Source organism: Chaetura pelagica, unplaced genomic scaffold (assembly GCF_000747805.2).
Source record: "Chaetura pelagica isolate M959 unplaced genomic scaffold, ChaPel_1.0 scaffold254, whole genome shotgun sequence".
Taxonomy (NCBI): Eukaryota; Metazoa; Chordata; class Aves; order Apodiformes; family Apodidae; genus Chaetura; species Chaetura pelagica.
In genome coordinates, this window is record NW_009952963.1 from 129,186 (window position 1) to 145,826 (window position 16,641).

The 16,641-nt window shown below is 52.0% G+C and overlaps 1 protein-coding gene across 1 annotated transcript in view; it reads right to left on the reverse strand.

Annotated features, from left to right (window-relative positions):
* RBM19 (RNA binding motif protein 19) overlaps positions 1 to 16,641 on the reverse strand; it is a 60,795-nt gene that overhangs the window by 13,565 nt on the left and 30,589 nt on the right. The gene's annotated exons all lie outside the window — the stretch shown is intronic.

The following is a 16,641-nucleotide window of genomic DNA, read 5'->3' on the forward strand; positions in this document are numbered from 1 at the left end:
CCAGGAGGCAGGGCTGCTCCTGTCCAACCACCAGAACAGCTTGATTTGCACCTCTGAAGAGGGGCTGATGAGCACAGGACACAGGCAGGAGCCAGAGCACAGCCCCTTGGTGACCTGTTCTCTTTGCATCCCTAGAGCCTGTGTGCAAAGTGTCATCCCTCTGCTCCACGGATGCTGGGCATCATTTTGAAGACTGGATTTCTTCACCTTGACACTTCCCTTGGGTCCAGCACTTCCTGCTCTGCATCCAGGCACCCAGCTTCTCTCATGGGCTGGAATAAACTGCTTGTACCTCAGCTTGCTGAATGTAACAGATGAATCCAGCAGACCCAAATCCTGTGGAACAACCTCCAGATCTAACAGCCCTTCAGACAAGTTTTTGAGTGTCAGTAGAAAACCAGAGCAGGGAGAGAAGGGGGTTCCTGCATAGCTGGGGGGTGTGGGGTAGGGCTGGCAGCACCCACACCCCACCACAGCCCAAGGAAACCTTGTCATGGCCTGCCTGTCCCTGAGGAAGGAACCAGTCTCCTGAGCACCAAAGCACACAGCCTGGACCTTGTCCAAAAAGCCTAAAAACCAACCCAAAAGCAGCTCTCACCAGACACCCCCTCTCCAGTGCCACCCCCTGGAGAAATTCCAGGACAAAGCCACCGCCTTTGCTGCATCCAAGCTCTTGCTTCCTCTCCTCCTCCCCTCACGCCCATTTATCCAACACGTGTGCACAAACTGCAGGCAATAAATATTTAATGTGGACCAGGGTCTGAAGAGATGTGTTATTTTATTTGAAAATCTCCCCAGATGGGCACATCCACCACAGGAGCCTGGGATGCAGCAGTGCCAAAGAGCACCTGGGAATAAACACAGTCAAGGCCATAAATGCTCTCGTGAAATGATATAAACTAAATCCTGGGAGTTAACCTGCTGCACCAGCAGCATGACCAGGCATTCATCTCCCCAATTTCCTTAGGCAACGTGGTGTGTAAATGTACCATTATGAAGCCTCAAAATGAATCTGCACGTCTCTCTCCTCGGTGCTTTCCCTCCCTCTTCCCCTTCAACACAAACAAACAAACCAACCCAAGTGGAGGGGAGGGAGCAGCAGGGGCCAGCAAGGATGCTCAGCTCCCACAGCAGCAGAAGGGTCCTCCTGCAAGACGTTGTGGGTGACAGGGGCCTCCAAGCTCTGCAGGCAGCTCCTCCCCTGTGCAGCATCCCTGTAAGATCTCAAATGCCCCAGGTGGGTTAAGGGAGAGAGGGCAGGAGAGAGCTCCCAGCCCCAAGAGGTGAGCATATAGGGAAGAAAGTCAAGCCAGTGGGTGGCATGGGCAGGGGGAACACTTGCTTTGATCTGTCCCCCTGTGGAAAACATCACAGGCATTGTCTGAAGGGGAGAAGAACATCTGCTAAGGGAATCCAAGCAGAATATTTGCTAAAAGTGAGGAGGTCTCAGAGAACACCTGCTCTGTGCGCCAAAACACCACGTGGCTCCCTTTGGCACCAAGACTCAACAAGCACAAGGGGCAAAGAGGTGCCCGGGGCCTGTGGTCAGGGTGCCAGGGGGAAACCATGGTGCCCCACATCAGCCTGGGAAGAGCTGGGAGAAGCTGGCTCTTCCCATCTCCAAGCAATCCAAGGGACACGTATGGAGGCACGGAGCACAACCCAGAGCTGGGCTGGTCCCAGGCATCTCCCTGGGGAGGCAGGACAGTGGTACCCACTGAGATGGCTCCACTGCAGGAAGCTCCAGCACAGCTCCCAGCAGGGAACAGGCAAGGAGGGGCTGAGGGAAGCTGAGGGGACACAGGGCTGACCCCACCAGGGCTGCTGAGTAAAACACCCTCCCTCCCACTGCGGCGCTAATTAGAAACCACAACACAGCAATTACCAGCCCGGGAGCTGTGAATGAAGTGGAGAGCACGGGCCTTTAATGTTCTCCTCTCCAGCAGCAGGCAGAGACTCACACCTCTCTTTTCCAATTATTTCCTCTGGATTTGGGGAGGGGGGAGAAGGAGGAGAGAGACAGAGGCGGATAGAACCCAATTACCCCCCGCAGTGCCAGGCTCCCAGTACCCAGGTGCTGCCTGGTTGATCCCACAGCAGCTCCATCCACACTGCAGCTTTTTTCTGGGATGGCTGGGCAGGGATGAGACCACACTGCTGAAGCTGCAGGAAAGGGGATGGTGGAAGGGAAAGGGATGCAGCTCATCACTCAGGGAGTGTCTGAGCAAGCTGACATGGGGGAGAAGAAAGCAGCTTTTCTACAGGCTGCTCAACTGCAGCTCGTCCATAAGATCCCACTGAGCTGCTTCAAAGGATGTTTCCCCAGGGCTGGGGGTGGTTGGGGGTGTCACAGTAACTCAGACCTGGTGCCACTGTCATCTCCTTCCCCTTCAGCACACAGCTCTGATGGGCGTCAACAGTGTGACCATGCAGCACAGACCCTAGGGGGGGTTGTTCCTTGGAGCTGAAGTTTCTTTCTCTGTAGCAAACTGGAGGGGGATCAGCCAGGGCTGGCAGCAAAGCCTGCTGCTGGCACAGAGCACAGGGCTCCGTGGTTTACAGGGAAGTCCCTGGAGATATCCTGAGTGTGAAAGCTGAGTGGATTCTGGATTAGTACCCACTGGCATCTGCATCTTCTCCTGAGTCCCTGTGCTAGGGCTGAGCCAGGGCACAAGTGCTGTAGGACGTGGCTGTTGTTGGAGCAAAGCCCTTTCCTTCTTGAGACACTGACTTGTTTGCAGGCACAGAATCACCAAATCCTTTTGGCTGGAAAAGACCTTTTGAGATCATCAAGTCCATCACTAAATCATGTTACTTTCTGGTGAATCCTGGCCCTGCCAGACCCACATGCTTGGATTTGTGGCATGATTCTTGGTAGCACTGCACTGGGCTGTGATTTCATCCCAAATGAGAACAGCCAAGGTGCAGCAAAAATAAATGTCCTTTGTATGCAACTTCCCCTTGGAGCTGCTCAGTTTTGGGGCAGGGGGAAAAGCAAAGAGCAAGAATTTGCCTATGGAGGCATCAGGTTTGTAAAGCTCCCAGCAACCTGCCATGCACACAGCTGTTCTGTAGCCTCCTGACTTCCTTCCCCACATATTCATGCATCCAAACAGCAGTTCTCTGAAATCCTGACTCCCCACTCAGGGTCTGGAGGGCAGTGCTGAGGTGTGGGGTGGGTCTGGAAGACGTGGCTCTCCTGTGGGCAGCTCCCAGGCCAGGCTGGCAAACCCCCTTCCTTTCCTGCCAGGCTTGGCAGGTTTCCACACTGCTGGCTGGAGAGGATGGCAGCCCTGAACAAATGCTGCAGCTTAGATACTTCCCAAATGAGACCCTTTCTTTCATGCTGATCCAGATTCATCCATGCAGCAGGGAAACCAGTAAAAGCCTGGATTGGCCCTGGCTGAGCAACGATCCAGACAGAAGCAGAACACAGCCAGGAACCACCTTTTCCCTGACGAGTCCCTGGCCCCAAGCAGAAACATATGATGTTCCCAGAGATGCCAGAAGGGACATTTCCTCCCTCCCACCCACCAGGGATCCAGCAGTTCTTCATGGCATTGCTGGGTACCAGCCACTCTCCTGATGCTCTGGCAGCTCTTCCAGTGGTTCCACTGCCATTCCCTCACTTCCCTGGCTGACCAGAGGGAAGAGGAGTCCATTTCTCCTCCAAGCTGTAATATGTAAGCTGGCTGCAGGTCAGAGGAACATCACTCCTTGGGATTGTAATTAGATCCTTCTGGCACAGGCCAGCTGGGAGGCAAGTCCTTTGCCTGCTAATTAGAGGACATGGTATTGCTGGGAAAGAAAACACACATCAGCTCGGTACACACCACCCTGCTCACCTGGCCTTGCCTGCTCCCTGAGAAGTGCTTGTGCCTCCTCCATCAACACAGCCAAGCAGTGGAGAGCAGAGGATGACAGGCATCCAGGTGGTCTCCAGAAACTTATTTCTCTCCTCTGTCAGCAAAACACGAGTTCCCAGCCTGCAGCTCCCTCCCCTTCCATCACCACTCCTCCCTTCACAGCCCCAACTCCACCACAGCACGGCCAGGCAGGTGAGTTCTGCACCATCTGCTGACTTGATAACCTCTTCTCACAGCTCCTCTTCTCCCATTTTGGGTTTTGGTTGAATTTCTGCTCCCTGCTTCCAAGTCTCTCCCCAACCTTCCTCAGCCTCCCATGTCTAAGTCCAGCCCACTGCTGCCCCAGGCAGCCCTGATAGCTACTCACACACACACATTCATGGGACAGGTACCTACAGATGAAATTGAACAGCACTCCAGCTGGGAAATGTCCCCTCCATCTAAAACAACAGAATTTCAAGTGCAAGCTCCTTGGGACAGCCAAGACCTGTCCAATCTGACCATTATTTTCAAGGACTCTGGTTGTCAAGCAAAGCACAACTTGACACCACAAAGCCACGCGCGTGGTCAGAACGACCACCTGCTGTCCCATACCAGAAGAGCAGATCTTCTTGAAAAACAAACAAACAAACAGCATCAATAGGCTTCTCCAGACACATTCAGATGTCCCACTGCATGGGGCAGTCCTAAACCCCTCTCCCTCTGGCTTATCTCCCTTCAAGAAAAGCAAACCAGCAATAACCATGTTGGAAAGCTGGTTATGAAAACCTTGAAGCAAGGTTGCCAACCTTCTCCTGGGTTGCCACCTACTGCCTCCTCCTCCTCTCTCCCCCATCTCATCCTCAAGTCCTGATGCTGCCTAAACCCCCTGGTGACTGCTGGCAGCCCCAGGATGGAGCTCAAGCCAAGGAGCCAGGCAGCAGAACCACTCATCAGCAATGGCTCTGGGCAGGGGACAATAAGCCCAACAGGGACAGAAGTCCTTCCCTTCCCTCACGGCTCAAGCTCTTCCCCAGCAGCAGGCTGCAGCCACGCTCCAGCTCAGCAGAATTCACACAATCCCACTGCAATAGTCGTTTTCATTGTATTATTTTCCCCCCCTCTTTGCCCCCAAATAGGACCTTCCCTCCCCCAACAAATTACCTCCCTGCCAGCCTCTGCTTCTGCGCTGATTTGCTGATTATGGGGTCGGGGAGGGGAGGGGGGAGAAAGAGAAGAATATCATAATGGTCCTTTTTCTTTCTTCCTCCTTTAGGAATGTGGGACCCTGGCAAATGGTTTTGCCCCTGGGCTGAGCCGTGGCCAGTTCCACCCCCTGCATGAGAGAGTTAATGAAATCCACAGCGGAAGGTCCCTCCCGCCTCCTGCTCCAGGACTGGGGCTGCCTCCACTACAGCTAATCCCATTACCAGAAAATAACGTGGATAATTCAAGCTAATGAAATCGTTACAAGAATGTGGACAGCCAGGGGTGGACATTCAGAGCCAATTTAACACTCCTTGGTGTTGTTATCCCCAGCACAGGAAATATCTGAAAGGAGGAAGGGAAAGGAGAGAGGAAGGAAAAGAAGAAAGAAATAAAAAGAGCCCTCCTCTCTTTGTTAGCTTAAATCCTGTTAGAGTTCAGGAATTAATCTGCCACCTATCTCCCCAATTACTGTTATCATCATCATCATCATCAATAATGCCTCCTCGGTAACCTGGGAAAATTAGCAAATGACTGAGCAGGAGGGTGAGGAAGGAGCAAAGGCTGAGCCAAGAGCAAACCCAGCACTGCCACCATCTCCAGGGCAGGAGACAGCAGCAGGGAGGACCTGGCAGCAGAACAGCTGTCCTGGAGGATCCCCAGCCCACAGCTGCACAGATGGAGGGATGTGGAAAAGCAGGTCCTTGCCTGCCCTGGCCCCACTGCAAAGCTGATCCTGCCTTCTGGCCGTGGTTCCTCACCCGCACTGGACAGACCAACCCACCTTCCAAACCCCTAGGAGAAGCTAGCAGTGCTCCAGAGGAGGACACTCATGGCTGTGCCTTGTTCTTTACTACATGGATCATCAGGTTTTCCAGCTTCCTCTCCTCTGTCTTTGTCTGGAGGTCTCTTGATCTGCTGCTGCAGCAAGACTGGATTCTGCTCTACACAATTCTTGCTCTTCAGTGGCAGCCTCGTACTGCCAGGAAGAAGTGCTGCTGTCTTCTCCAAGCTCAGCTGCTTCCAAGTGCTGGAGCCCTTCCCAAGGCCCATTTCCCAGGGTCCCCTCCTGGCCACCTGCACCCAGGGAAGCCACATGGCTGGGCTCAGCACTTCACCATCAATGGCTCTTGTTGGCACTGAGCATTTCCAGGCAGGAGCTGCTGGTCCTGCCGAACTCCTGGATGCACTGAGGTACCTGCTCCTGACCACCTGAGAGATAACCCAAGTTTCTGCAGGAGACAGGGGCCTCCTTCACACAAGGCTTCCCATCAGCAGCATCCTATGTCTACAAAAATCAGGAATGACATTCTCAACCCAGGAGGCTCTCTGGGATCAGCAATGACCACCAGGTCCTGACAAGGCAGGGGCCAGACCCAAGAGGTGCTGCAGCCCTTGAGCTACTGCTAAGGAGCTCGGCAACCACACTGGGGAGCAAAGTGGGGACCCCAGGCTCCTTCCAGCCTCAGTTTCCCCACAGGAGTGACCCTGTAAAGCTGCATCTCTCCCATTTTTCCAGCTTCCCTGCAAAACCACAGCTGCTCTTTACCAACCTCACGTAGACAAACAAGGCTTTGATCACTCCATGAAGGCAGCAAAGGGACTTGTGACCGAAAAGAATGACCCTGCAACTTGAACCTCAGCACCTTTGGCATGAGAGAGACAGCAAAACCCCATGGCAAAGGTGGCAGGAAAGCTGGAAGTCCTGCAAAAGGGTGACTTGGCCTTACAAGAGAGAGAAGTCACCTAGGGGAGTCTTTGATGGGAGAACTGGGACCAGAGAAAGGTGCATGAGAAACACGTTGCTCCATGGGCTGTGGTGATGGGACACGTGGTGTCCATCCCTTCCCTGTCCCATATGGAGACTCTGAAGTGGTGTAGAGAGGAATCCTCCACCTTCCTGCCACTACAGCACAAATAACCTTTCCTTTTTTTTGGGGGGGTGGGGCTTGATTTCCACCTGACTTGCAGGAAATCAACACCAGCCAGATTCCCACCTCCAAATTTGGCTGGAAGCAACCAACGCTTTCCACAAGCAGCCCTGTCCAGGGGAGGAGAGGGCAGGATGAATCCGAGGATGTGCTCAGCAGCAAGGGCACCACTACATGGCTCCAGGACACTCTCTCACAACCACATCTAATTCCATCCAGACAGGTGCCCTGGGCACACCTGCCCCAGCAACTCTTTATCTTGCCAACGACTTCAAGAGCATCATTTGCAAAGTTCATCAGGAAGGAAAGCTAATTAGCACATCACCAGCTAGGCACAAAGATCTGCTTTCTCTCTACCCTGCCTGCTCAGCAGGGGACCCTTTGGTGCTGATTCCCTCTCTCTGCTCCCCCGTGTCACTGCAGTTCCTCCAGTTGGAAATTCATGTCCATTCCTTCTCCCAGCAAAGGTTCCTCTGTCCAAGCTAAAGGCTTCACCAGGACTGTCCTCTCTGCTCTCTCCCAGGTGCAATCTTTTCATCTCCTGCTCCTCCTCGTCAGCTCAACACCCATCTCTCACCAGGGACCACCAGTTGACTCATTTCATTACAGTTTCACCGTGATGTCTCCTCAGAATAACAGTCCCACTGGTCCCACCTCAGAGGAACACCCACCAGATCCACCTAGCAACCAGCCCTGGAGAAGCTGGTCTAGCTTTTGGATTGTCCTTGCTCCCTACATCTTCTGGGTGCAGAAAACTGAAAGTCTTCTGAACTGAAAGAGCTCCAGAAGCTCCAATGGCCACAAGCTCCATCCAAGGAGCTGTCAACTTACCCATGAGACTCCTGCTAACATTACATCCTGTTTTTTGAGGATGGAGCTCCACCAGCAGCAGCATCCCTGGGAGCTCCAGTGAAGAAGGACCAGAAACACAACAGCTTTGGCCCCAGACCAAGAAGCAACCACAGGACCTTCCTTCTCCTCACCACACGAGGCATCAAGCCAGTGGCTCCTTCTCACCACTTAAACACCCTGTTTAAAAACCTTGCAAAACATTTTACCCCTTCTCGATTTATTTCCCTTCACAGTTGCTTATGAGGGATCTTATCAAAAGCTTTCTGAAATTCCAAGTAAATTAGTCATTAGGCAGGTTTTCAGAACAGTAATTAGGCCACTCAATGCCCCTGATGTATTATTTACCTGAGAAGATCTACATAATTAGGCCTCTTCTTTATAACTGGTATTACAGGCACTAAATTCTACTCCAGTCTATCGTGTAATTACACAATTAGGCTGCCTGCTAAACAGAAAAGGAACCAATTCTGAAAACCAAGCAAAAAGGAACAAGAAAATCACAACAGTAATTATGATTTTTTTCAATCCTCCATCACCAGCCCAGCAGCAGGTCTTGAAATTTTCATATCCCTCCACTTAAGTCCTTTTTAACCAGGTTTGGTTCCTTGATTTTGCTGGGTTTAATCCTGTTTTTTTGGGAGGTTTGGTGTTGGGTGAGAGATGTAGTTTCTTGAAGGGGTTTGCTTTCAAGGTTGATGTTGAAGGGAGGGGGGGGTCTCTCCCTTCCCTGAGGGGTGCAGCTTTCTTCTCCTCCTCCTCAGCTCCCTGCTCCTCCCAAATCATCCTGGTTTTGTCCCAGTTTCCCTGCCTGCAGCTGGTGGAGGCAGCAGGAAGGGTTGCTATGGAAGGATTGTCACAGGGATTTAGGCCTCCAGACTTGGCTCCTGAATTTAGCAGGGCAACATAGCAAGAAGAAAGGTGGGAAGTGCCAGGATGGAGGGGATGAGCACCAGCCCCTGGGAGAGGTGATGTGCAGGAAACCACCCAGCACTTTTGGGCCAGAGGGATGGAACCAGCCAGGTCTCCTCCCACTCTTCTCCTGGTCCACCTGCAAAGCAAGACCTCAGCCCTCCTTTCCTGTGCCTGCCTCTGGGGTGCTGCCCCAGCAGTCATGTCTGTCCATGGGTCCTGCATTTGTTTCCTGGTCCTCACTGACAGAGGAGCCATCAGGTCTAATAGAAGGTGGAGAGGTTTTGGGGTTTTTTTTCAATCTCTGCACTGCTACTTATCTATATAAGAGTTGGTGAGACCAAAGAAAAACAGCCAGGACTCACTGAACATGGTGACACCTCCCAGAGAAGACACCTCCCTATTATCCACAGTCATTTTCAAAACTGATGATCTGCTATATAGCTAAAGCATGAATACATTTCCTTCCAAAACTTGACACCTCCACGCTCAAAAATCTCCAAGCCCATTCCCAATGCACAGGAGAAGGTGCAGAGCTGGAAGGGGAACACCACAAGCTTTAGGAAGCCCCAGGTTCAGACCCTACTGTTGGACTTGCACTGGGCACTGCTGGTCCCAAAGAGTGGGAGCTGGTGACCCAGAGGACTTACCAGCAACTGCTGCTGGACACATGTGACTACAGAGGTCATTCAAAACCAGCAGAGAGGTTGAAAGTCCCCCTCTCATATTTTTAAGGTTTTGCTGCTGCCTCTCTCCACTCCTGCTGTCTTTCAGAGAGCTGAGCTCTGCTCCCAGCCCTGCTGATGGCAGGGTCCTGCCCTCCTCTGCCACCAGGACTCAGGCCTGCCAGGCTCTGCCCACTCTCAGATGCTGTGATTCCACCAGTGACTTTCTTCTGGAGGTTACTGACCTTTCCCTTCCCTTCCTTCCCTTTCCCTTCCTTCCCTTTCCCTTCCTTCCCTTTTTTGTGGGAGAGGGAGAAATAAACATTCCAGGTTAGCAAGTCCATCTCTACCAGGACAACTGAAAGAGGACTTGTCTTCAGCCTTCCCCAGCCTCCAAGGACCAAACCACAGAGTCTGACACCTCCTCCCACAGCAGCTCTCCCTGAGATGTACAAACCACCGTGGTCTTGACCCTTATATCCCAAACCTCACAAAATCTCAGTCCTCACAAGGACTCCACCAGGAGCCTCTAGGGCTGGAAAAGCCTCCACAGAGCTCACTCTGCTAAGCCACAATTGTCCCTGCAGGCAGCACCTTGCAGGACCAGGGTTTAGGAGCCACCAAGTCACTGCAGTAATCACCAGCAGGTCAGGATTTCAAAGGAACCCGCAGCTCCAACAGTGCTGGGATTTGGGGGATTTATCTCTCTTGGGCTCTTTTGAAAAAAAGAAAAAATCCTGATCAGAGTGCAGCTTTGGTCAAAAAGAAGTCAGGCTAAAAATAGTGCTCACAGAAGGGCCTGGTACAAATCTCCCTTCCCTTTCCCTTCCTTCCCTTTCCCTTCCTTCCCTTTTTTGTGGGAGAGGGAGAAATAAACATTCCAGGTTAGCAAGTCCATCTCTACCAGGACAACTGAAAGAGGACTTGTCTTCAGCCTTCCCCAGCCTCCAAGGACCAAACCACAGAGTCTGACACCTCCTCCCACAGCAGCTCTCCCTGAGATGTACAAACCACCGTGGTCTTGACCCTTATATCCCAAACCTCACAAAATCTCAGTCCTCACAAGGACTCCACCAGGAGCCTCTAGGGCTGGAAAAGCCTCCACAGAGCTCACTCTGCTAAGCCACAATTGTCCCTGCAGGCAGCACCTTGCAGGACCAGGGTTTAGGAGCCACCAAGTCACTGCAGTAATCACCAGCAGGTCAGGATTTCAAAGGAACCCGCAGCTCCAACAGTGCTGGGATTTGGGGGATTTATCTCTCTTGGGCTCTTTTGAAAAAAAGAAAAAATCCTGATCAGAGTGCAGCTTTGGTCAAAAAGAAGTCAGGCTAAAAATAGTGCTCACAGAAGGGCCTGGTACAAATCTCTGCTCCTCTGGGATTCTTACGAATCAGCTCGTTCCAAAGACAAGGGGAAATTTGGCCAGTGGGCAAATGCAGTAAACACAGAAGGGAGATTGAGCCATGTCCCCCCCCAAAAGGGGCACCCAGGGCATCCTCTGGAGAAAGCAGCCTTGCTGTGAAGATCCCAGCTGCACCCATGGTCCAAAAATCCAAATCAACCTCCAACTCAACTGTAGAAACTCTTCCACTGAGCTGGAGGAGAATAAATATAGAAGCTATGAGATATTTATAGGCAGACAGCTATTTTAACACAGCTTTGCTTGAAAGAGAAGCCTTATTTAAGCCCTGTCCCTGTAAAGCTGCAGGATGACTTAGAAAAATAACCAGATTAATTATTTTCATCGGGAGAAGAGGGAAACATGTAGGGGAGATGAAATGCATGCAGATGCAGGAGCAAAGTGCTCTTGTTTTGGTAACTCAAATACAACAGGGGTGGGGAGATCTGAGCCCAGAGCCCACCCTGACCACACCTGAACTCTGTCAGGGATCAGAACCAGAGTTAAAAACAGGTTGGGAGGCACCATGCTGCCCTGACCAGCACTGTCCTCTCCAGAGATGAGACCAACAGCAAACCATAGGATTTTGCCACTGCACTTCAAGAGGAACGTGAGTGGAGGAAAGTTTCTAGTCCCACTGAATTTACTCCAATAATGGTCCAACTTGCCCATCCCATCCTCAAAATTGGAGGTGCAGCTGTTACCCAAGCAACAATGGTAGCTCTCCTGGTGTGCTCCATCCTTTGCTCACCTTTTTCCCAACCTGCACAAAACCTACTAAAGCTCAGGGGCTGTTTTGTGGGACACATCTGCAGTGGGACATCTCTTCACAGAGCACCTGGGGCAAACTCTTCAGAATACACAAGAGGACACAAGATGATTCCATGGTGCACTCACTATCCGAGCCATCATGGGATTCAACCATGATGTTTCTACTCTGTTTCTGCAGGAAGCTCATCGCTCTCCATCCTTGCAACATCTGGATGAAGAGGAGAAAGATGGGAACCCTGGCAAAGAGCAGCAGGTGGAACCTCCAGGCTTTTGGGGCAAAGAAAACTGTGAAGGAGGTAACCACTGGTTGGGTTGGGGTTCTTTTAATTTCTTTCCTTATTTATGTCTCAGCAGGGCTGCACCACAGTGTGGCTGGATGGGAGGAGGAGTGTGCATGTTCAGGCACACACCAGCAGAGGCAGATCCCCCCCGTGGTGATGGAGAAAGGCACGGAGTGAACCACCACGGGGCACTCACCACCTCCTCCATGCAGAGAGATGTCCCAGAGAGGGGAGGACATGCCTTCCCACATCATTCTCACCCAGCAGCTCACAGTATCAGTATGCAAACACTGGCAGCCATGAACCCTGCCAGCACAACCTTGCTAATTTAATAAATGGCCTTTGACGAGGTGAAGTGTCTGCTTCAGTGCTCCCCATCCCCCTGCCCTGCTCACCCTCCCTCCCCCCCCAACTCAAAGCCTCTTCAATAAAACAAATTAAACCACCCAACAAAACCACACAGCCTGAGTGTTTTACAGCTCTGCTCTCCAGTGGGAGCCAGGGACAAAAAATAAATGGGAAAGGAGGCAGAGGTGGGCAGGGCAGCTCAAAGGCAGCGCTGAGCAGGGCGCCTGTGTGCTGGGGTGTGAGCTCTCCCTGTCTTCCCCCTTCAACTGTCCCCCCTCAAACCTTCACCAAGGCTTGTGACAACGTGCTGGGTGCTGAGGATGGGTGGCAGGCAGGAGCAGATGCTTGCCCCTTGCTGAGAGATGTTGCCAAGGCAGCGTGGCAGCTGCTGACCTGCCCAGAAGGTGAACGATGCCAGGCAGGAATGAGGGGCTGCAGGAGAGGAAGGGGAACCATGGTCTTCTCCAGCTGCCAGGGATGCCTGGCCCTGCTGATCTGAACAAGCTGTGATGCACAAATGGATGTGGGGTGAGGAAAAAAGAGAGAGAGAACAAACCACCTAAAAATAACCCACCAGGGCTCACTGGGGTCCAAAAGGGCCCGAGTTTGCCTTCCCCAGAGGGGGTACTGCCAACAGCTTTTCACCACTAGCTGCCCAGGCAGGGACAAAGGCCTGCAGGGACCTCATTTCTCCATGCTATGAGGGTTCCAGACCATGGGCTTTCAACAGAAGACCTGGATTTGTAGAGGCAAAACAGGGAGGTACAGCCCTCCGAGCTGGTACACAAGCTGCCACGCCCATGGTGGAGCTGAAGGACTAAAGGAGATGAGAGCAGGTAACAACTCCCCAAGAAGAGATGCTTTGCTTGAATCAAGGCACCAGCCAAGAGCTTTCCTCTGATCTTGCACAGATTTTGAGCAACAAGGCTCACGAAACCATCTCCCACCATCACCTGGCTGCCCCTGAAAGGCCACAACACTCCACGTACCTCCCAGAAGCAACATCTCTGCTTCAAGGGGAAAATCCCTGACATGGGAGAGAGTAAAGAGCTGATGCTGAGAAGAACCACCACAGGCTTGGTCACATACAAGGTGCCAGATGACAGCCAGCTGCTAGGTGCAGAGCTTTAGTCCTTCAAAAGGAGGTTCAACGAGCTTTCCTGCCAGCAGTCACTGCTTGTAAGGTCAGTGCCAAGCAGTGGGACACCACCCAGGTGCCAGTGTCCCCAAGGGATGTGGCTGTGTAAGAGGAGCTTGCCTTTGGTTCCCACATTGGAAGATGGCTTTTTTGAGGAAGAGGGAAAGGCATCAGAGCCAGGAAAGCAGGAACAGAGCTGATCAATAAAATGGAGAAATGCTTGGATCCACGGATTCACTAACATAAGCACCAGGAAGCATTAGTAACACCAGCACTCAAAGCTGCCCAAGGCTGGTGGTGCTGCTGCTAGAACAGGACTTGCTGCTCTCATCCTGCATTCCCAAGGGTCCAGGGCTCTGTGGGCATGAGATCCACACGCCCCTCAGGGCTCAGGGGATTCCTCTTCCCACCCAGTCAGGTTAATACCCTCCCAAGGTTTATTGCAAAGCTTTTCAGTCTCAAAAGGTGCCATTTCTTCCTGGGCTCTGTAAAACAGGGAGACCTGAGCTGCTGTGCCAAGTGCTGCAAGAAGTACAGCCATAAAGGATGAAAGTAAAAGGCGAGGAGATGATCCTTCTGGCCCTAGCCCACCAAAAATTATAAAAGCACATGTGGACAAAAGCTGAGACACCTTCTAATAACACGAACGGCTGGGGATGGTGCAGAATCTCTGATGCCTGAGAGCCTTACAGGGGGAGGGAGCTGCCAGCCAGGATGGGCTTGGGAATGCTGAGCCTGTGTGGGAGCTGTCAGAGTCCCAGTCCTACCTCGTGTGATGGTGAGAAGTCCCTGCAGAGGTGACAGCTCTGGCAGACACAGTGAGCAAACAGCTGAAATGGGGGAGAAAGGAGAGAGGAGGCAGCCAGGGAAGCGATCTCTGCAGGCAGAGCCAGGCTGTGCTCGCTTGCATCAAGAAAAGGGAGGCAAGTGGTTAAAGACCAACTTTGAAGCGTCCTTGCTGCCCACAGGTAGGGCAGGGCAGGTTGGCAGCTCCCCTCCCTCCCTCCTCCCCTCCCAGACACCTCCCTGCTGCAGCAGACCTAATTTCATGGGGTTTTTGCCCAAGCAACGGGGCGGAAAATGATCATCGGGAGGCAACGCCTGGCAAAGCACCCCTCAGTTCCCCAGCTCCCCCCCTCCAAAGGTGAGCAGCCCCAGCCCTGTCCCACTGGGTCAGGACCACAGCAAGGAAAGAGGCCACCAATGAGCTTTCCAACTCACAGAAGGGGGGGGACGTGTGCTCCCCCCAGCCCCGTCACCCTCCTGGATGCTGACGAGAGAGACAGCGCAGTCCTGCGTGACAGCGTGAAATTAATATGATTTTGGGGGAAGTTGGCAGTGAGTAATGAGCAGCTGAAATACCTCCTTCTCCACCCCCTCACCCCACAAACTGTTTTAACCCTTCGTCTGCTAGCACAGCAGCAGGATCACAGGGTGGGAAGAGGAAGATGTTGAGTTAAAAGAGAAGCAAAGAGGGGGCCGTGCAGCCCGCCCGACAACTGGATTTGCAGGGCAAGTTTTGGCACAAAGCCCAGTGGGGATGGTTGTGATCAGGTCCAGCCTCACCAAAGGTGCTGAGATCAGTGCTCCTGGGCTTGGAAAAGTCATCTTTGCTGCCTTTCTAATGAGGCTCCACAAGGAGATGTCCAAAAATAATACTAACAATGGGGGGCTGAAGCAGAACTGAGCCTGTCCTCCAAACACCCTTGGGCAAGTCCCAGAAGGCCACCCCGATGGGAGACAGCCTGAGGTGCACAGACACATGAGCAGCCCCCTCTGCTAACAAGCAGGTCTGTGAGGAGAAGAACAACAAAGGAGATGGTTTTCTCAGGGTCTACTTCTCTGGTAACCAATAAAAGGAGAACTTGGTCAGAAAAAAGTCCTATCTTCAAGGGCAGCTTATGTGAACTCTTGGATGACTAACAAGGAACAATCCATGACACCATTTCCCTGGGAAGAATAGACTCAGGACCTTCCTCCTATACTTATTTGCACCAAGTTCCTAAATTTAAAATCCCCACTCTTCTGCCAGATGCCTGGAAGTGGTCAGGGTGCTGCTGGAGGAGGAGGAAAGGGAGATGAGAAGACAGACAGGTCAGCTTGAACTGCCTTAACTTGGTTCCTTCAGGAAAAACAACGTGTGGGCAGAGCAACAGACAGAAAAGCTTATGGTGCCACCAGCTGCAGAAGCCAACACAGTTCAAAAGCCTTTAGCAGAGGGTTTGCCCTGGGGAGGTCAGAGGCTGGACAATGAAAGGTCCTTAATTGTAACCATATCTCATGGCTTCAAATCCACTGGACTGGAAGAGGCAGAAATGCTGGAGGAAGCTTGAGGATAAAAAACAAACCCACAATGCACAGAGATGCACATAAAGGACATAATGTCACGGTGAGGAGAAAACTGTGATTCATTAGAGAGGCTTGTTCAGGACCTTCTCATGAAGCAAGACTGAAAAATACCCCCATGGACATGGTAGGGGAAGACAGGAAGGTGGATGGGTCAAGGTCAGCCTGCAAGAAGTCAGGTGAAGAAATGCAAGAGAGACAAGAATTGAAAGATGAGGCAAATAATCACCCTGATTGCTCCTTGAGTGAAAGGCTAAGATTCCAGCTCAAGAGTTAGGGCAGTGTCATTTCAACACTGTAGATCCTGCAGTCCCATGGATTCCAGCCCCCAGAGTAGCCTCAGACCAAGATGAACATGAACAAGAACTGGCTACAACATAAGGGAAAATAACATGTTCTTCCTTCCAAAGACACCAAGTCCTCATCATTCTGACAAAAGGAGACCTTCTAATGTTCATAGACCTGAGGGGTTATTTAGAGGAGACAGTAGCTCCTGCAGGCTTTTTTTTTGCTTCCTCTCAAGAAGAAAAAGCCCACATGTATGCACACACCTGTGGCAGTCCCACCTGGCACAGAAAAATGGCAAAAAAACCAACTCCAAGCAGAAAAAAACCAACCCCAGTTACATTAGAATATGACATTTCCAAAGCAGCCCCTTCACCATCTATCTCCACCTCCACGAGCCCCTCTGTGCTGATGAGACTGTGCATCAAAGTGATGAAGTTCCACGGGAAGGTTTGGGTTTGGTGCCCTGGTGAGAGATGTTTCAGCATGAGGAAGCAGCCTAGAAACCCCCTTCGTTTGCCTTGGACAACTGGACTGCACAAAAGCAGCAACCAAAGACTCCTCAGCAGAGGTTTTGGGCCAGCAGAAAAGGGGATCTGTGGATATGGAGCATGTGGAGAGCAGGAGAGGGGAGAAAAATTCTAAAAATCAAGTATTGCAATGTA